We start from the raw sequence: 19999 nt of genomic DNA, 5'->3' as shown, positions 1-19999 counted from the left end.
GCATGTAGCAAGAGCAATGTTCAGGGACCCCAAAATTGTGAGCAAAGCACAGAAGACAATCACTCATGAATAAAACGCATTTAATAAAACAGAAACACAAAACACATACTAACTACGACACACATCACATAAAAGACAGGGTAAGGATTATAGAGAGGGGATAAGTAGGCAAAGAGAGATTGAGATTAAGGAAGGGAATACGGAGGAAATCGGAATGAGAGAGAGAGTGAGAGAGAGAAAGAGATAAGGAACTAGAGAAGAGATAAATATGGCAAGTTTCAGATCGAGTTTTGATTACCACGTGTGAGAATCGTCAAGGTAATTAGGATTCGCCTTAATAAAGGGGCTTCAGCTTAAAATTGCGGATCTAAAATAATTAGTAGCTTTTACTTGCATTGGTTCACTGACAAGCGTCCTGATGTAGTGGATCAAGGAGGTTCGAAGATTCAAACTCCTCGGAGCAAGCAAGAGATTCTGCTGGAACGAAAAAGGTTTCAGTGGTGCAAACAAAGTTCTTCAATTGAAGCTGCCGGTAAAGTCTCAGAAAGTGAAAGTCTTGTCCCGAAGAAAGGTCGGAGTCGAGTTGGACGACGATAGAAGAGATCGTGCGGGGAAGAAAAGGCGCACGGGGGCCCCCCCCGACCGCAGACCAGAGAGGGGGTTGGCCCCTGTGGGGCCAAGCCGAGCTGAGCAGAGCAAAAAGCTGAGCAAAAAGCCAAAACTAAAAAAAAGCCAAAAAGCCTCGATAGATGGGTGCTTAGGGTTTTTATTGATCCCTTGGTCGCGCCCAGTTTTTCAGAGTGACCAATCCAATACCTGAAACTTTTGGAGGGAAAAGTTTCTTTGTCTGCTTTATGGTGAAGTCAGAAATGGATAAAGTTTCAATTAAAGTAATGTAGGCTCATATTATGTACTTGGATGACCACATGGCATACACTATTGCTTATAAAAGTAAAAGAGGATCATTTTGATAGTAGACACGAAAGAAACAGTATGAGAGGAAAGGAAACTGGGTATAGGCAATTAAAACATACATTCTTATCTTATAAAACATGGTTCTGTTTCATGAAAAACACAGAACAACAGGTCATGAGTGGTAGTACAACGATAAAAATATAAAGGCAAAAGGGGAATACATATACAGGTGTGTTAGGCATGGGTCAGGTAGGGTTTTACTATTGTTTTATTGAAACTTGAATCAAGGAACTCTCCTTATGTGTGTGCGTGTGGGGGTCAGGATGAGCGTTTCCAGACGGTTTGGGTGTGTGTCTGTGTGTGTGTGTGTGTGATTGCGGGTGTGTATGTGTGTGTGGTTGTGTATGTGTGTGTGTGTGTGTGTCTTCAGTCAGAACTTTGGTCATCCCCCGGTCAAGGCATTGATTTGGTTTAGATTAGGGAATTCTTGTTGACTTTTAACAGCAGTAAAACTGCTAGGCACAGGGTGATTTGCATGTTAAGGTCACAAGTTGATGGGAAGTTCCAGGGGTGTGAGGCAGGGCTATCAGTACTGATGGTCTGCAGAACTCCAACATTCATGGAGGCAGGATTCCTCCTTTGTCTCCAGTCTCGTTGGGGGGGTCACTGGTTATCCAGAGCCATCAGACATCCCGGAGCCTGGCTACCATGAGTTACAGCATGTCGTGTGTCATAAAACAATTCACATTCCTGTGTACCTCCCCCTCTTCAAGGAGTCAATGGTGGAACTATTTTCTGGATCTCACCAAGAATGTACATTCTTTTACCCTTCAGGATCTAATCTCAAGGAATACTGAAAAGATATGATGATATACTTACTGTATGATGTAATTCATGTTTAATGTCATTCTAAAGCTCATGTTGCGATTGTTGAAAAAGGTCTAATTTCCAAATCAGAGAATACTAAAGTTTACACATAGTCTGTACTCCTGTTGGAGATATGTCCTTATGATCTTACTCAACCCACTCGAAGGTCACAAGACAACAATCTGAACTATGTCCTTTACAACCCATTTGGTGTGAACCAAAACTAAAAGCCAGATGTGTCCTTACGACCTGTCCAAAACCAGGCCTTCTGTGGACTCATAGATTGTATGACCCTTTGTCTCTCTTGGGTATATAAAGTGCAATGGCAAAAGACTCAGGGGAAGCATCTGCATTCAGAACTTCCCACACTATTATTATGTGTCTCTGTTGCCAGGTATGACTTTAACTCTGTAACGTGTTTTTCATACTATGCTGATCCTTTTAATTGTTACTGTGTTTGGTATTTTTTCTAATTGAATAGACTGACTTAAAAGGAACCTGCCTGGCAAAATTAAATTGTTAATTTTGACTTATTCTGAGCCTATGGAAAATCATTATTATACACCTCTTTAATCTTAGATTGTGAACTTAAATCGGAATGGAGAAACCTAGGTTTATGTTGGAATGGAGTAGCCTCGATTTAAACTTGAATGGAGAATGTCTCGGTTAAAACTTAAATTAGAACAAACTGAAACTTAAACTTGTATGGAGAAACCCAGGTTTAAGTTTAAATAGAGTTATGTTCAATCATTTCAGTTTTCTATCTGCTTAATAAATTAAGAATAGTCAACCCTCTAAATTGAGATCAACATCAGATTATACATATATTAATTATTAACTGGAGTCAAAGAATGAATCCAAATTTTAATAAATGAAGCAAATTCTTCTAGAAGTGCAAAGGAAAGGTAGAATATGAGATCCCTTCACCCATGCCGCTGGATTCCGTCGTTGGGCAAGTGGGTGGTCCTTACGAATGTAAACAATCACATTTCATAATACAGTATAGTTGACCCCAAACATGTGAAAAAAGTCAAAGAAAACTGCCCCATTCAGCTGCACACATGCGTTTGTCTGAAAAACCGCTTTCCCTTGCTCGTAGAGCGCTGAGACTTGTGGAATCGCATTTTCAGCACCAGAGAAGCACAATGCAGAGAGCACACTGTGTGTGGGAAAATTTTTTGAAACATTTGCTTTCCATGCACCTAATCATTAAGTACATTTGATTCCTAATCAGTAAGGGTAGGTTAAAATTTACCTTAATCAACTTATAAACTTGATTTCTGTCATTTAGTCTTTAAGACAAATCTAATTCAGTTTTAATCATTAAAAGTAACAAAGAGACATTACCAGGTAAATCGAGACAAAGTGTTTAATCATTAAACATACTCAGGTATGCTTAATCAAATGATGATTTTAAGGTAATATATCTAAGTTACTTCGATCATTTTTATAAACAATGTTGCCTGTCTAATTATCATATCTAATCTATGGGTTATCTGATTATCTAATAATCCTTTCAGTATTAAGCACCTTTCATAATCATTAGTCAACAGCTAAACTTCTAGCAAATAGATGCAAAAAGCTGAGCAAGACCAGCTGAGTCATCGTTAGTTAGAATTATTTGAACTTTCTGGCGCCTATGGTCTGGCTTTGACATAAAAAACTTAAGGGCACAAGCTAGCATAATATAGCATATTATGGAGCTGGCTCCACTGAGACCAAAAAAACATGTTGATGAAGATCCAGAATCCTTGGGCTTAGGGACAAGAACACCATAACAGGTTTATCTGACACGTTCGAGAGAGAGCATAAGGTCAATCTAAAAATACTTAAAGTTCATATAAATTGCATATAATGTACAGAAATTATATAGAACAAGAAGTAGCTTACCCAGGTAAGTGGAAGAATAGTAAAATTCCTGCTGGCAAAAGTATAGAATAAACTAACAACTGCCGAGACGGAAGTGTGTTTGGAGAAGATGTTATTGAAATGCCAGGAGAAGCAAGCAAAATATTATTGTAGTGGCTGATGTTAATGTAAACATGGGGAGAAAACACTGAATAGGTGTAATGGAAATATACAGACTCAAAAACATGAAGTAATGGAAGATTTAGAGAATTAAATTAAACTAGATTAAAATAAACTGGAATCCTAGCCTAAATACATAAATAATAAAATAAAGTAAATGACTAAATAAATAGTTTAAAGGTAAACTAGGCTAGTTTAAAAAAAAACTAGACTAACATTACAGAGCCATTTTACCCCTTTTACCTTTACTACTAGTAAAATAAGGGCAGCACCCTTTCCTTAAATAATAATAGTACTTAAATAAAAATCCTCAGGATTCTAAGTAATTGCCAGGCAGTCACCATGAACCACACAGTAACAACAAACAAGTACACAAACATATGGAACATGTGGGTTATGTAGGTTAAAGTATAAGTGATAAATTAAAGGGGTAATGAAATAAATGTGGTTTTGGTCTAAATAAGTTCTGAAGTTTAGACATATCAACAACTAATACGTGCTAAAATTAAAACTTGTGACTCATAGGCTGTATGAAGGCCACAGAAAGGTGGGACTGTTTTTCAGGGGGAAAAATTAGTGAACGTCAAAACAATCCATAGAAAAATAGAGCCCAGCCAGTTTAGGCAGCTGGGCTAGAAAGTATATATACTGGGGGATTTGTGAAGGGGGGTGTGCTTAACTGCATCGATTCATGAGTCCATGTATTAGACTCACCATGTATGAGTGCCATTTCCAGTGATATTTTTTAATAAAACTGGTTGCTTCTTCTTATCTAAGCCTGGAGGAGTGCTTTATTTCTTTGTTTTTGTCCTGCATTTTTGATCTGAACTATAAGACTTTTTGATAATATTGGTAATTGAAAAAGGTTCTTCTAGAGCCTTTTTCAATTACCAATATTATCAAAAAGTTCTACCAGGGTTCTACCACCCTGAAGTGTCCACCCGGAGAGGGGCTCTGGGTTCCGACATTTAATTGGTGACCCCGACGTGATCTTTCCACCCCGGCAAGCTGGCAGAGGCTCAACCACCTGAACTGGGACCGCTCACCTACTGGGCTGCGGGGGCCAGCTACAATTAGATAAGGTAAGCAAACACCTCTTTCATCAAAGTCTGTTTTAGTGTCTGTGGCCCTGAGGGTGAGCGCGGCCCCGGGGAGGGCTTGAGTGGCTGGCTTTGAGGTGAGGAATCTAAAAAGGGTGGTAGAAGGGGGTGGATGAGAACAAGCAAAAAAATTTTTGACTCCCAACTTTTTAATTTAGATTTGGGGAGTCTGTGTGAATGTGTGTGTGAAAGGAATTCTTGTGGCTACCGCTATATGTAACCTAAAGAACGTGACCCGAGGCGACGAGATAGGTTACAAATAGGTCTGAACGGGCAAGTGGAGCTAGAATCCTGAAAAAATTCCTGCAGATACAGATAGGTGGAGACTTTATCATTTTTGTAGAGTGTGTACTGAGTGTGCGATAAGATATGCCTCTGTGAGAAGGTGTGGGGGTGTGTGTGAGAAATGATGGTAAGTATATCCTTTCATGAGGAGAAGGAAATAGTATTGGAAATTGGTCGTCAAAAGTAAATTTGACACGGTTGCTATTGAGTTAAATGTATGGCTCAATACGTAGCGATTTTGACCTCCTAAGACGAGGTCCTCAGACGAGGGCATCCCATTTGTGGGTGTAGATGTCATAATACTCAATTCGTTGTAAATGGAACATGTTGTACACAAAAATAAGTGGCTCTATGTTCAAAGATAATATTGGGTTGTTATAGGTGATAACAACTATAATTTGTTATATTTACTGGTTCCGCCTAACCCTAACGTGGGAGAAACCCAAACTGTAAGGTCAGGTCTGTGGAGTTCAAAGTTAAATTGGAGGGATTGGATTGCCTTCCATTGAAAGCTATTCTGGAGCTATTTGTGCTGTGGTTGTTGTGATTGATGCATTACTGTCCTGTAATAATGTAATAATGTAATAACTGTTAACTGCAATGTAATTTTTCATCCCACCTTATATATACTGTATAACCAGAATGCTGATCCCAGGTTGGGTGTGTAAAGATTAGGTGAGATGAGTTAGAGTGTGCGAGTGTGTTTGTTATTGTATATTGTCCGAGGTATGTGTGTGTGTGCATAAGCATGTGTGGATATTCAGGGTCATGAGTTAGAGGCACACAGAATCACAGTTTCCTTGCACAACTTGAACCAGGTTACCTAAGTCGATAATAGCTGTGGCTGATATTACTATATAAATAGTAGAACATTACTAATTGTTCATTATTAATAGTATTACTAGACTGCGTTTGCTAGACTGCACATGTGTGAATGCATGACCAAACTCTGGGTTGGCTGGATTCTGACTGTACCGCCCCTGGCTATCATTTAAGTGGCATTGTGGGACAGGCAGATCGGGGTCCCGCTGACCAGAGTGTGTGACTGAGGAGCTCCCAGCATTGGGAGACATTGGGTGAATGAGATATAAGATATAAGTGCCAGATAGGGTGATATATGAGCTCTGTTCATAAGGATATAAGGCAAGCCAGGTTTGCTGCATTTCAAATATTTTAAATATGATTGTATAGTGTCAATCTTGGCTTCACTTCTTGCTTTTTGCTTGTATAAGTTTCCTACCTTACTTCCAAGTAAGGAGTGACAGAGTAGGGTAGGCCTGTTTCTGTCACGTGTTGCTGGGCAGGCTGTGGAATAGAGAGGGAAGGTTAATGTTGACTGTCCTTGCACGTGCACGTGTTTGAATTACTCACTCCGTAAAAATAGCTGCAGTGCCCAGAAGAGAGTGGCAACAGTTGTTAGATTGTTGTGGTTCTTTTGTTTGAATTCTGTTGATTTTCTATGGCTGATTGCTTATTGCTAATTGCTAATTTCTTCTTGTATATCAATGTTGTATATTAACCAGCTGTGTTGATTAATTGCTTTTTCTAATAAATGTTTGCATTGACTGCTGATCTGTGGCATATAGTTTATGGCTGCTGAGTCATTGTATTCTAGTGAACACTGCTGATTCATTTGTTTTACCTGGGATTGTTGGTTATTTTATTTCCATTTCCATAATTGTTCTTTTAGGTTATCTGGGTTGTCTGGATTGTGCTGGAGTGTGCTGTTAATCAGGAGCTGATGAATTGCTGAGCTGATTGATTATTCAAGTTATCTTTATTAAGGCGATTGGTGTTGCATATTGGTTACTGCATATTATTAATTATTGTTATTAATTGATTCATTGTTATTGATTAATTGATTATTATAAATTATTATTGACTGATTAATTGTTATTACTTTATTAATTATTATTAATTGGTTAGTTATTGTTATTATTATTAGTAAATTGGTTGGTTGATTGATTAGTTAATAAATTACTAATTAATTATTACTGGTTATTATTAGTATTAATTAGGGTGTTGATTTTTCCCACACCTTAGGTGGAATTTTAAATTGTTTCTTTATAGATAACCTTTGACTGGTAGCTGATTAGCTAATGGCAGCGAAATGCTAATGCTAGAAACAGTGATGCTCATGCTTGCTTACTATTGATTAGTAAGGTTAATTAGCATGGTTAATTAAGTAATTAGGGACATACAGGGTAGTTTATTAGCTTATTTAATTATTTTATTTTATTATTCTATAATATAGGCGTTTTATGCTCGTTTGTCATACCTGTTATCAGTTAAGCTTCCTAAGTGTAGCACAACAGCAATATTTACTACACGTTTGTAGATTATAACACGCTTGTAGATAATAACACGCTTGTGGCTCACAGCACATTTGTGGTTTGTAACACATCTTATTTATCATTACATTATAACAGAACCAGTGAAAGGGGACGTGTTTAAACAAAAACTGAAGTTCAAGATTTCCATAAACTTTCAAAACTTTCCATTTAACCCCACTGAGCCACACAATGGACAAGACAAGTTTTTCCACACCTGCTGGAATTATAATGGCGAGACACATGGTTGCAAGTAAAGACATTAGAAAATATATGAAAAATTGCATGATCGGAAGAACTGGGGAATGCAGTGGCTTGCAGAAGGAACATTTGATGTGACACAATGCAGGAAATTGAAAGCCAGGGTAGAGTGCTGGGGAGAAATGAAGAGAGAAACCAGTGAAAAAACACAAAAGAAACTGGAGATTATTGAGTGGTTTGAAAAAGGAGGACTAGAGAGAGACCAAAATAAAAGAGAAATGGACAAATCTGTGAGCAAAGAATGTATGGCAGACGAAATGCTGGACCTGGAACAGCATAGGGAGGGAAAAGCCCCATCATGTGGGAAATGTGAGGAGCACGGATGGCCACCACCATATAATGTGAATTATGCTTTTGCTCCTGCTGGCGTAATGGGAATTTACCCTGTGTTACTATGCCCTAAAGAAGTGGAGGTTGACATATTAACGGGACAAATAAGTGGAATAATGAGATCAACTGTGCCCAAGGGGGAAAGTGAACCCAGCCATCTGAGAGCAGACAGTCAGAGGGCACGACGGAAAACATCAAGCCAAGGAGGTGTAAAGAGCAAGCTGCAACCATCACCTCGCTGGGAAGAGGAATTACATGAAAAATCAAGAGCATACTGGGCCAGTGGAGATCAACTCCTGCCATAGCCACAGCCTTACAGCACCCCAACTGAACCAGATCCGAAAGGGAAGAGGCCAAGAATGCAGTTACATCCAGATGATACTGGAGAGTTCCTTAAAGGTGCTAAACACACATTGCACGAACTCACTACAGAGTCCAAAGGCGAAAAAGGTGCCAGCGCGTACAGCCCACAACCTGAACAAGTCAAGAAAAGGTTGAGACCAAACGCTGATGAGGGAGCAGCGGCAGCAGCTACATATCCAGAGAACTCAGAGATTCGAGGAAGAAGAGAACGGAACCTCAGTAAAGAGGAGGAAAACATGGATGAACAACGACAAAGAAAAAGAGACAGACACCAGGAAGATCTAATGGTTATGAAAACATCTGCACTGGAAAGGGTGAATGAGTTACGGCTACACACTGACCACCTAGAAAAGAAGTTAAAAACCACTGAACTGAATAATGCAGATGGACTAAGAGAATTAAAGAAAGTACGGGTCAGAAGAAGAAGAAGCCCAGAGTATGGGTGCCCTGAGTGTATTACAACTGAAAAATGAGCAATGCCAAGATGGCACAAAGAGCAAAACGAGTTGAGAAAAAGTTAGAAGCAAGATCTCCTGCATTCAGCAGAGCCAGGAAACCCAAGACCCAAGCCAAGAAGAAAAAGCTAATGGGGTAACTACACACTCAAAGCTCACGTCCCAAAACCCACAGATATCAATGCCCGAGACAGAAGAAGGGGAAGAGGAGAGTAACGGTGAACTGGAAGGAGGGCCTGTGGGTGATGACTATGAAGAACAGCAAGAGGGACAAAGCTACAGTTTAAATGTAACTGACATTGTAATAGGCTGGCAAGGCATTGCAGCTAGAGTGAAATTACCAGACAATGTGGAAACCTGGTATCAAATATCAGAAGCAGCTCCCCACATCACCTTCATGATTGGGCATGAATTTTGAATCAAAATATATAGGGCCAGTGATGAGAGAGGTATATCAGCAGAAAGGCTGGATGCAGACACAAAACCCAAATGTAGAAATATCTGCAGATAAAAGATATTTTAGAATAAAAGTGACTACAGTAGAACAGCACCCATCTATCGTGACTTTTTTGTCCAGCTTTGGCTTTTAGCTCAGCTTTTTGCTCTGCTCAGCTCGGCTTGGCCCCATGGGGGCCAACCCCCTCTCCGGTCTGATGCCTTTTCTCCCCGGCACAATCTCTTCTATCATCGCCCGACTCGACGCCGATCTTTCTTTGGGACAAGACTTTCACTTTCTCTGAGACTTTGCCCGCAGCTTCAATTCAAGAACTTTCTTTGCACCACCGAAACCTTTATCGTTCCAGCAGCATCTCTTGCTTGCTCCGAGGAGTTTGAATCTTCGAACCTCCTTGATCCACTACATCAGGACGCTTGTCAGTGAACCAATGCAAGTAAAAGCTACTAATTATTTTAGATCCGCAATTTTAAGCTGAAGCCCCTTTATTAAGGCGAATCCTAATTACCTTGACGATTCTCACACGTGGTAACCAAAACTCGATCTGAAACTTGCCATATTTGATCTCTTCTCTAGTTCCTTATCTCTTCCTCTCTCTCACTCTCTCTCTCTCGTTCTGATTTCCTCTGTATTCCCTTCCTTAATCTCAATCTCTCTTTGCCTACCTATCCCCTCTCTATAATCCTTATCCTGTCTTTTATGTACGTGTGTCGTACTTAGTATGTGTTTTGTGTTTCTGTTTTATTAAATGCATTTTATTCACGAGTGATTGTCTCTGTGCTTTGCTCACAATTTTGGGGTCCCTGAACATTGCTCTTACTATGTGCTAAATTACAGTTAGTACTTTGTAAAGTACTTATTCTTTCTTGGCCAGGAAGATAACTTTCCCTGGAATTAATGCATAATTATACTGTCTGTTCACTGGACGAACAAATCAAATAATTGTGTTATTGATTCTCTAACAGTTAGTTCTAAAACACCAATTTGAATATTTATAATTAATTATAACCAGTTATAATTATACTTAAATATTTAAATCTTGAGTTAGATTCGCTACACCACACATTACTTTCCAACATTCCAGAAGATACAAAATGGTACACAGTAATTGATCTATGTTCTGCATTTTTCAGCATTCCAGTGCATCCTGAGTCTCAGCCATTATTCGCATTTACTTATGAAAACCAACAATACACGTATACAAGACTACCACAGGAATACTGTGAAAGTCCTTCAATATTTAATCGAGTGCTGATCTTGTGATTTATCTCATCTGCAAATTGTATGCAAAGTCCTGACATTTGTGGACGACGTTCTAATCTGCAGTCCAACAAGAGCACAGTGCGTGGAAGATTCAATAACAGTACTACAAACACTCACACAAAATGGGTACAAAGTGAGTAAAGAAAAATTGCTATTCTGTCAGGAAAAAGTAGAATACTTGGTACGAGTTTTGGAAGGGACCACAAGAAAAAATATCTCCCACTCGTGTGCAAACTATTTTAAATCGTGATATGATAAAAAATGCAAACCAAACAAAACCTTCTGCACCGTTAATTTGGACAGCTGAGGGAGTAGCATAGCTTTAGATAACGTAGAGAAGGGTATGCCTCCTTGTTATTGTGCGATAGCAGCAGCTGCATTTGCATACCAGAAAGCTTCCATGATCACAATGGGTCATCCAGTAACATTATACACTTCACATGCATTACATGCATTATTAACAAGTCAATCATTTGTGTTAACTAATGCCTGGCACACAGGCTATGACATAATTCTCTCAGCTCCCAAGTTAACTATTAAAAGGTGCACTACCGTTAATCCTGCAGATAAAATAGTGTTACCGACAGAGGGAATACCGCATAATTGTTCAGAAGAATCTGAAAAATTCCTGAGATTAAGAGATGACTTAGAAACATGACTCAGCTTGTCTTCTTTTTTGATGGTTCATGTTATCGAACTGATAAGGGGAATAGAGCTGGCTATGCAGTAGTACAGTATGATGCAGACATACATAGAATTTATAACGGTTAGTGCTGCAACAGTTCCTCAGCTGTGTTCAGCTCAATTGGCAGAAATAAAGGCTCTTACCATGTAAGCTAGGAGCAGATAAGATATGTACTGTATATACTGATTCTGCATATGCATTTGGAGTGTGTCATGTGTTTGGACCAATATGGGCACAGAGAAACTTTAAAAGAGCTGATGGAAGTGCCATTTCCCATGGTCCAGCAATATCAGAACTTTTAAATGCAATGAGATTACCTAAGCAGTTGGCTGTAGTGAAGTGCAGAGCACACAAATCTGACAGTACTTTTGTAACAAAAGGAAACCCTGCTGCTGATAACGCAGCAAAGAAAGCAGCTTTGAGAGAGGAATTTATAATGGCCTTGATGCAACCTGGTGAGCCTGATCCTGAATCAGGAGAAATGACACTAGAGGCAGTCAGGGAGAATCAAAATACAGCGAGTCCAGAGGATTTAGAGATGTGGAGGAGTAGGGGGGAGATGCTAGATACCCACACTGGAGTGTGGAGAAGTGCGAAAGGTTTGTTGGTGGCCTCGCTCTCCCTCCTCCCTGCATTAATAAAAGGAGTACATGGTATAGATCATTGCAGCAAGAGAGAATTAATAACAATAATACAGAAAAACTGGTGGTTACCGTATCTGGCAAGCATGGTAAATAAGCAAAGTTTTGCGCGAGTGTGAATTGAGTGAGTGTGATTTGTGTGCAGTATGACGTGTACGTAAACATTTTACAGTTCCCATAAGCCACATACCTGAATCTAGAGGTCCATTCAGGCATTTAGTAATGGACTTTGTTGATATGGCAGAACAACGAAAGGATAAGTGTTATATCTTAGTTGTGGTGGATTGGTTTAACAGATGGGTTGAAGCAGTAGCAACAGCCAAAAATGATGCAAAAGCTGTTGTGAACTTTCTGTGCAGAGAAGTAATCCCACGATTTTTCATTCCAGATAAAATTAGTTCTGATAATGGGACACGTTTTGTAAATGCCGTAATCAAAGCTATCACAGAAGCATTGTGTATAAATCACAAGTTAGGGTGTATATACCATCCCCAGTCTCAGGGAATGGTGGAAAGGGCAAATGGAATTTTGAAGGGAAAAATAGCTAAGATTTGTAAGAGTACAAATCTAACCTGGGTGCAAGCATTGCCACTTGCTTTGATGAAAATGCGATCACAGACTAACCGCATCACACATTTGACTCCACATGAAATGTTAACAGGCAGTAATGTTACTGGAAATGCCAGTAGCGTTCACACAGGTACCCTATAAGGGCCCATCTTTGGAGCAGCTTGACAGTGTAATGTCAAGTAATGTAAAATGGCTAACCCAGATCCATAGAACTTTGTGTTCACAGGTTGGCGAAGCTGTACACGGCACCGAGGTAGAGGAACAGCCACGTCAGGTGGAGCCGTGAGATTAGGTGTACAGCAGAGTGTTCAAACATATATACATATACAGTTATATGTTAATGCAAATGCATATGTCAGATGCAGGGCCGGACTCAAGTCCCTTAGTGATAGACGAGAGTGGAGATGGAGTTGAGAACTGACAACAAGTATTCAAAGACTTTAATGATGTTTGTTATTTGTCTACTCTGTGTTACTTGTTTTCTGTATGTCCATGTCTGTCTATGCTGTTTCTATCTTGGTTTAAGTGTTGTGTGCAGAATTATGGCGAATGACGATAGAGATGACCCACAGTGTAGACGTTACCACGCCACGTGTGCTGTGTTCAGGCCAAGTGACAGCTGACAGATGTACGTCAACAGCACATGGGTTGATCACAAGTGGGACACAAAGTATCGACTCACTGAGCAAAGTCGAATTCATTCGTATTGGTTACAACGTGCAATTTCAGTGGCCCAAGCTTACAGTTGCAGAAGACGACATGCTTATCTAGTTTCATGTCACATTAAACAACATTCTGGAATATGTCACAGTCTACCTTTATGGTTATCCTATCTGGACCTCGCATACGCCAGGACAATGTCGGTGTTTGAAGGCACTTTCGGACCCTCCTCCATACTTTGATCTGTGGAAGGACATCAGTTCAGATATGGATGACAGACCATCCATTGGTTGGAGACCAGAAGAAAGGAAGGTGTCCGGGCACACTTGCATCAAACTAGGCCAAAGGGTATCTCTTACACACACCCTGAAATGTGGGAGAGGGGTGTAAAAATATTCAGTGGGGTCATCCACATCGTACAGCACAATACCACCTAGAGGAGTACTCACATGGCCTCCCAGTTTATCACCGGAACCAAATTGTGCAACCAAAATTTGCTGTAAAGCAGGTTCCACACATCCCACAATAGTAAACATTTCAGGAGACACACCGGCATACCCGTCCTTTCATAATATAACAGTCTGGTATCAACTTAAATTGGAGCCAGGAGCTGAAGTTGGGAGTATGCGCACTCTCTATGAAAAACCCAATAATGGTGTAGATCCTAAAATGTGCTACTATGCTAAGGATCTAGAACCTGCAGTATATAGATGCACACACTCTGAAACAATCAACACCACATTTATGAGTTAAACCGAATACAAATTTAATCTTACTTCATATGTTCTGGATGAAAACAAACCAAAAGCCTTCATTTGGACTAGCTGAAGAGAAGGAACATATTGTGTGGGAAAATGTGAGGCTGATGTGAATAGTTACAGTGGACCACAAAACTGTTCATGGACTCTACATCACTGTTTCAACCTGACCACTTGTGGGTATAGTAAGCCTAAACAATGCCCAAAATTATATCCAATCCCTCCAGGTGGTTTTATTAAGGGAAACATTAATAAGACTTTATTGCATGATGTAAATTTGATAATGACACATGTAACCTATAACATTTCAAATATTTTGTCTGCTTTTACAAAACATTGAAGTGAGGATGATAAAACAGCTACAGTCATGAATCGATGATTTAATCTCTGATTACGAAGGCAGGCTTGCAGTCCAAATTCCACCTGTACGTTCTAAGTGAGATCTGTTTGGAAATTTAGCAGGTCTCTTTGGCCCTGTGAATTCAATTGCCAACACTTACAAAATAACAGGACAATCACAATTCTCAGCTTAGTTGGCAAACCAGGTGGCCACTGGTTTTTAACACATCACCAATAGCAATGAAAATATCATCAAATCGGTTAGATCAGAAGTGCAAGCACTTCTAATGGTCAGCCATACATTATTCAATCAAAACCGTACCATCAAACATGACTTAGCCTGCAGAACATATGCACAGGATTTATTTACTGCTGCAAGACAAGAAATTTTAGACCTTCATCTTCTCAAGACATCTAGGCATGCTTAAAATGATCTTATAGAAATTTTAGACTTGCATAGATGGTATACATCAGAAAAGATGAAAGATATTAAATACTCTGAATTACTGTCTACATTGATGTTATACACTGGGAATGAGTGCACTGGCTGCATTGGGTTTTTTGCCAATTTTCCTTTCATGCACCCAGAGCAAGTATTTTTGAACTCCACGACTATACATTCTATAGGTGTATTAGTGAAGGATCAGATCATTAAATGGGACCACCTAACAGGATATATGACTTTAAAAGGGGATGAGACCTTGTTTACCACTTGCACCTGTTGTCATGAAACTTCCAGTTATGTTATTTGTACATGAAATACTTTACTACAACCCTTCTCTTCCAATGATACTAAGCTTATCAGTGTTCAGTCATGGAATGGTCATGCTGATGCGATTCAAGTATCTCACACACAGTGGTGTTTCGTCAGTGAAATTAATTCCTTCACCTATGGTGGGCTGACCTGCCCTGCAAACCATACCTTCTGCTTGGAGGTTACAGAGGATTTCTCAATGGGTCAGATAAATATCTTGGGGAGGATACCACTGGACACAGATGTTTCCCCATGGTGGGAAGACACTTTCTTTGAACATAGCACAAAAGCTCTAATCGACACAATATATTTGGTACATCAAACTATACTACAGACTGAGTATCATCTGAACCAGGCTCAGGTGGAAGCATACCTGGCCAAGGGAACAGCAGAGATCTTGTCAAGTTCAAGTTCTGTGGCTGTGTGATTGCCAGTGGACTTGTTCTCATATTGTCTACACTTCAGTGCTATTATTTCAGATTTATTCTTCACTCCTTACGAACATCTGCCAACACTGTTGTCACGCTTAGCCCCTTATAGGTGCCAGCCATTCAGAGACTGCTACAATAAGATTCCCAGCAATGTCCCCTTGGGAATTATTTTGAAAATGTCCCAAGGGGCCAGGGGAGGATTGTAATGTGGCAGGCCAAATTATTAATATTGACTAAGATGAAGTTATATCTTCAAGCAAAAACAGAAACTTTGGGGAATTTGGGGAGGGTTTTGGGAAGTGTGTCATGAAACAATTCACATTCCTGTGTACCTCCCCCTCTTCAAAGAGTCAATGGTGGAACTATTTTCTGGATCTCACCAAGAATGTACATTCTTTTACCCTTCAGGATCTAATCTCAAGGAATACTGAAAAGATATGATGATATACTTACTGTATGATGTAATTCATGTCTAATGTCATTCTAAAGCTCATGTTGCGATTGTTGAAAAAGGTCTAATTTCCAAATCAGAGTATACTAAAGTTTACACATAGTTTCAATTCAATTCAATTCAGTTTATTTTGTATAGCGCCTTTTACAGTGAACATTGTCTCAAAGCAGCTTTATAAAAGAAGAAAACAGAGAAAGAGGAGGGGAAAATTAAAAATAATAAAAAATAAAAAATAACTAATTAACTAGAAATAAGAATAAATTATTAAATTCTATAGTTAGACTATTTTATTTTATCCCTAATGAGCAAGCCTGTGGCAACAGTGGCAAGGAAAAACTCCCTGGGATGGAAAGGAAGAAACCTTGAGAGGAACCAGGCTCAGAAGGGAACCCATCCTCATTTGGGTGACACTAAATAGAAAATAATGTAACTGTAGCTGATTAATGTCCTTTCTACAACAGCAATCAATGACCCATGAGGAACTATTAGGTCAGTGTAGTTTCTTTGCTGTCATGGGCTGACAGATGTAATGGCATATCTGTGATGGTGTGAAAGTCCCCAAGTGGCTCTGTCCATGGCTGTCTCCTGGTCCACACAGATCCATCCACAGCATCAGTGGGCACCATCACGCGGCAAGACTCCGACCAGGGGTAGGGCAGCGGTCACACTGGAAACTGGAAAACACTGGTCACATAGTCTGTACTCCTGTTGGAGATATGTCCTTATGATCTTGCTCAACCCCCCCGAAGGTCACAAGACAACAATCTGAACTATGTCCTTAACAACCCATTTGGTGTGAAGCAAAACTAAAAGCCAGATGTGTCCTTACGACCTGTCTCAGAACAAACGACCTGTCTACGACAAAGTCTAATGTCTCAGAACAAACGACCTGTCTACGACAAAGACTCAGGGGAAGCATCTGCATTCAGAACTTCCCACACTATTATTATGTGTCTCTGTTGCCAGGTATGACTTTATCTCTGTAACATGTGTTTTTCATACTATGCTGATCCTTTTAATTGTTACTGTGTTTGGTATTTTTTCTAATTGAATAGACTGACTTAAGAGGAACATTCCTGGCAAAATTAAATTGTTAATTTTGAGTTATTCTGAGCCTATGGAAAATCATTATTATACACCTCTTTAATCTTAGATTGTGAACTTAAATCGGAATGGAGAAACCTAGGTTTATGTTGGAATGGAGTAGCCTCAATTTAAACTTGAATGGAGAATGTCTCGGTTAAAACTTAAATTAGAACAAACTGAAACTTAAACTTGTATGGAGAAACCCAGGTTTAAGTTTAAATAGAGTTATGTTCAATCATTTCAGTTTTCTATCTGCTTAATAAATTAAGCATAGTCAACCCTCTAAATTGAGATCAACATCAGATTATACATACACTATATTGCCAAAAGTATTCGCTCACCCATCCAAATAATCAGAATCAGGTGTTCCAATCACTTCCATGGCCACAGGTGTATAAAATCAAGCACCTAGGCATGCAGACTGTTTTTACAAACATTTGTGAAAGAATGGGTCGCTCTCAGGAGCTTAGTGAATTCCAGCGTGGAACTGTGATAGGATGCCACCTGTGCAACAAATCCAGTCGTGAAATTTCCTCGCTCCTAAATATTCCACAGTCAACTGTCAGCTGTATTATAAGAACGTGGAAGTGTTTGGGAACGACAGCAACTCAGCCACGAAGTGGTAGGCCACGTAACCTGATGGAGCGGTGTCAGCGGATGCTGAGGCGCATAGTGCGAAGAGGTCGCCAACTTTCTGCAGAGTCAATCGCTGCAGACCTCCAAACTTCATGTGGCCTTCAGATTAGCTCAAGAACAGTGCGCAGAGAGCTTCATGGAATGGGTTTCCATGGCCGAGCAGCTGCATCCAAGCCATACATCACCAAGTGCAATGCAAAGCGTCGGATGCAGTGGTGTAAAGCACGCCGCCACTGGACTCTAGAGCAGTGGAGACGCATTCTCTGGAGTGACGAATCACTCTTCTCCATCTGGCAATCTGATGGACGAGTCTGGGTTTGGCGGTTGCCAGGAGAACGGTACTTGTCTGACTGCATTGTGCCAAGTGTAAAGTTTGGTGGAGGGGGGATTATGGTGTGGGGTTGTTTTTCAGGAGCTGGGCTTGGCCCCTTAGTTCCAGTGAAAGGAACTCTGAATGCTTCAGCATACCAAGACATTTTGGACAATTCCATGCTCCCAACTTTGTGGGAACAGTTTGGAGCTGGCCCCTTCCTCTTCCAACATGACTGTGCACCAGTGCACAAAGCAAGGTCCATAAAGACATGGATGACAGAGTCTGGTGTGGAGGAACTTGACTGGCCTGCACTGGTGTTCTATCGGGTTGAGTCCTGACCTCAACCCGATAGAACACCTTTGGGATGAATTAGAGCGGAGACTGAGAGCCAGGCCTTCTCGTCCAACATCAGTGTGTGACCTCACAAATGCGCTTCTGGAAGAATGGTCAAAAATTCCCATAAACACACTCCTAAACCTTGTGGACAGCCTTCCCAGAAGAGTTGAAGCTGTTATAGCTGCAAAGGGTAGACCGACGTCATATTGAACCCTATGGATTAGGAATGGGATGTCACTTAAGTTCATATGCGAGTCAAGGCAGGTGAGCGAATACTTTTGGCAATATAGTGTATATTAATTATTAACTGGAGTCAGATTATCATTATACACAGAGCTCAAAGAATGAATCCAAATTTTAATAAATGAAGCAACTTCTTCTAGAAGCGCAAAGGAAAGGTAGAATACGAGATACCTTCACCCACACCGCTGGATTCCATTGTTGGGCAAGTGGGTGGTCCTTACAAATGTAAACAATCACATTTCGTAATATAGTTGACCCTAAACGTGAAAAAAGTCTGAAAAACCGCTTTCCCTTGCTCGTAGAGGGCTGAGACTTGCGGAATCGCATTTTCAGCGCCAGAGAAGCACAATCCAGAGAGCTCACTGCGCTGAGGCAGGAAACAAGGCAGTTCCATGAAATATGATGAAAGTTGACTTTGTTAAGTGAATTTTCATGGAATATCACTGTTTCCATGTTACTTAAGAATTTTTGCACTTCAATGTAAAAAATAAAATATCATATCAAAATTCATGTTTTTCATCACTTTCCCACTTTCTTTTGAATTTTTGCTTTTTAATGTGTAATGTGGCAGGCAAAATTATTAATATTGAGTGTGATGAATTTATATCTTCAATCAAAAACAGAAACGTTGGGGACTTTGGGGGGTTTTGGGAAGTGTGTCATAAATCAAAGAGGCAATGGTGGAACTATTTTCTGGATCTCACCAAGAATGTACATTCTTTTACCCTTCAGGTTCTAATCTCAAGGAATACTGAAAAAATATGATGATGTACTTACTGTATGATATTACTGATATTTAATGTCATTCTAAAGGTTATGTTGCGATTGGTGAAAAGGTCTAATTTCCAAATCAGAGTATACTATATTAGTGGCAGTGTAGATAAGGAGATAATGGATTCCCTTGCATTACCAATCAAGTCCCTTATATGTGCCAGCCATTCAGAGATTGCTACAGTAATCTTACCCAGCAATGTCCCCTTGGGAATTATTTTGAAAATGTCCCAAGGGGCTAGGGGAGGATTGCAGGCAGGCCAAATTATTAATATTGACTGTGATGAAGTTATATCTTCAAGCAAAAACAGAAACTTTGGGGAATTTGGGGGGTTTTGGGAAGTGTATCATAAAACAATTCACATTCCTGTGTACCTCCCCCTCTTCAACGAGGCAATGGTGGAACTATTTTCTGGATCTCACCAAGAATGTACATTCTTTTACCCTTCAGGTTCTAATCTCAAGGAATACTGAAAAAATATGATGATATACTTACTGTATGACGTTATTGATGTTTAATGTCATTCTAAAGGTTATGGTGCCATTGCTGAAAAAGGTCTAATTTCCAAATCAGAGTATACTAAAGTTTACACATAGTCTGTACTCCTGTTGGAGATATGTCCTTATGACCTTATTCAACCCCCTCGCAGGTCACAAGACAACAATCTGTCCTT

At 39.9% G+C, this 19999-nt stretch overlaps 1 pseudogene; it reads left to right on the top strand.

Annotated features, from left to right (window-relative positions):
* The first annotated feature begins 14248 nt into the window (after positions 1 to 14248).
* On the top strand, positions 14249 to 15628 carry LOC131347378 (uncharacterized; annotated as a pseudogene).
* Positions 15629 to 19999: the final 4371 nt, after the last annotated feature.

Source organism: Hemibagrus wyckioides, linkage group LG27 (genome assembly GCF_019097595.1).
Source record: "Hemibagrus wyckioides isolate EC202008001 linkage group LG27, SWU_Hwy_1.0, whole genome shotgun sequence".
Taxonomy (NCBI): domain Eukaryota; kingdom Metazoa; phylum Chordata; class Actinopteri; order Siluriformes; family Bagridae; genus Hemibagrus; species Hemibagrus wyckioides.
The sequence above is the reverse complement of the archived record's forward strand: the minus strand, read 5'-3'. Positions and strand labels throughout refer to the sequence as shown.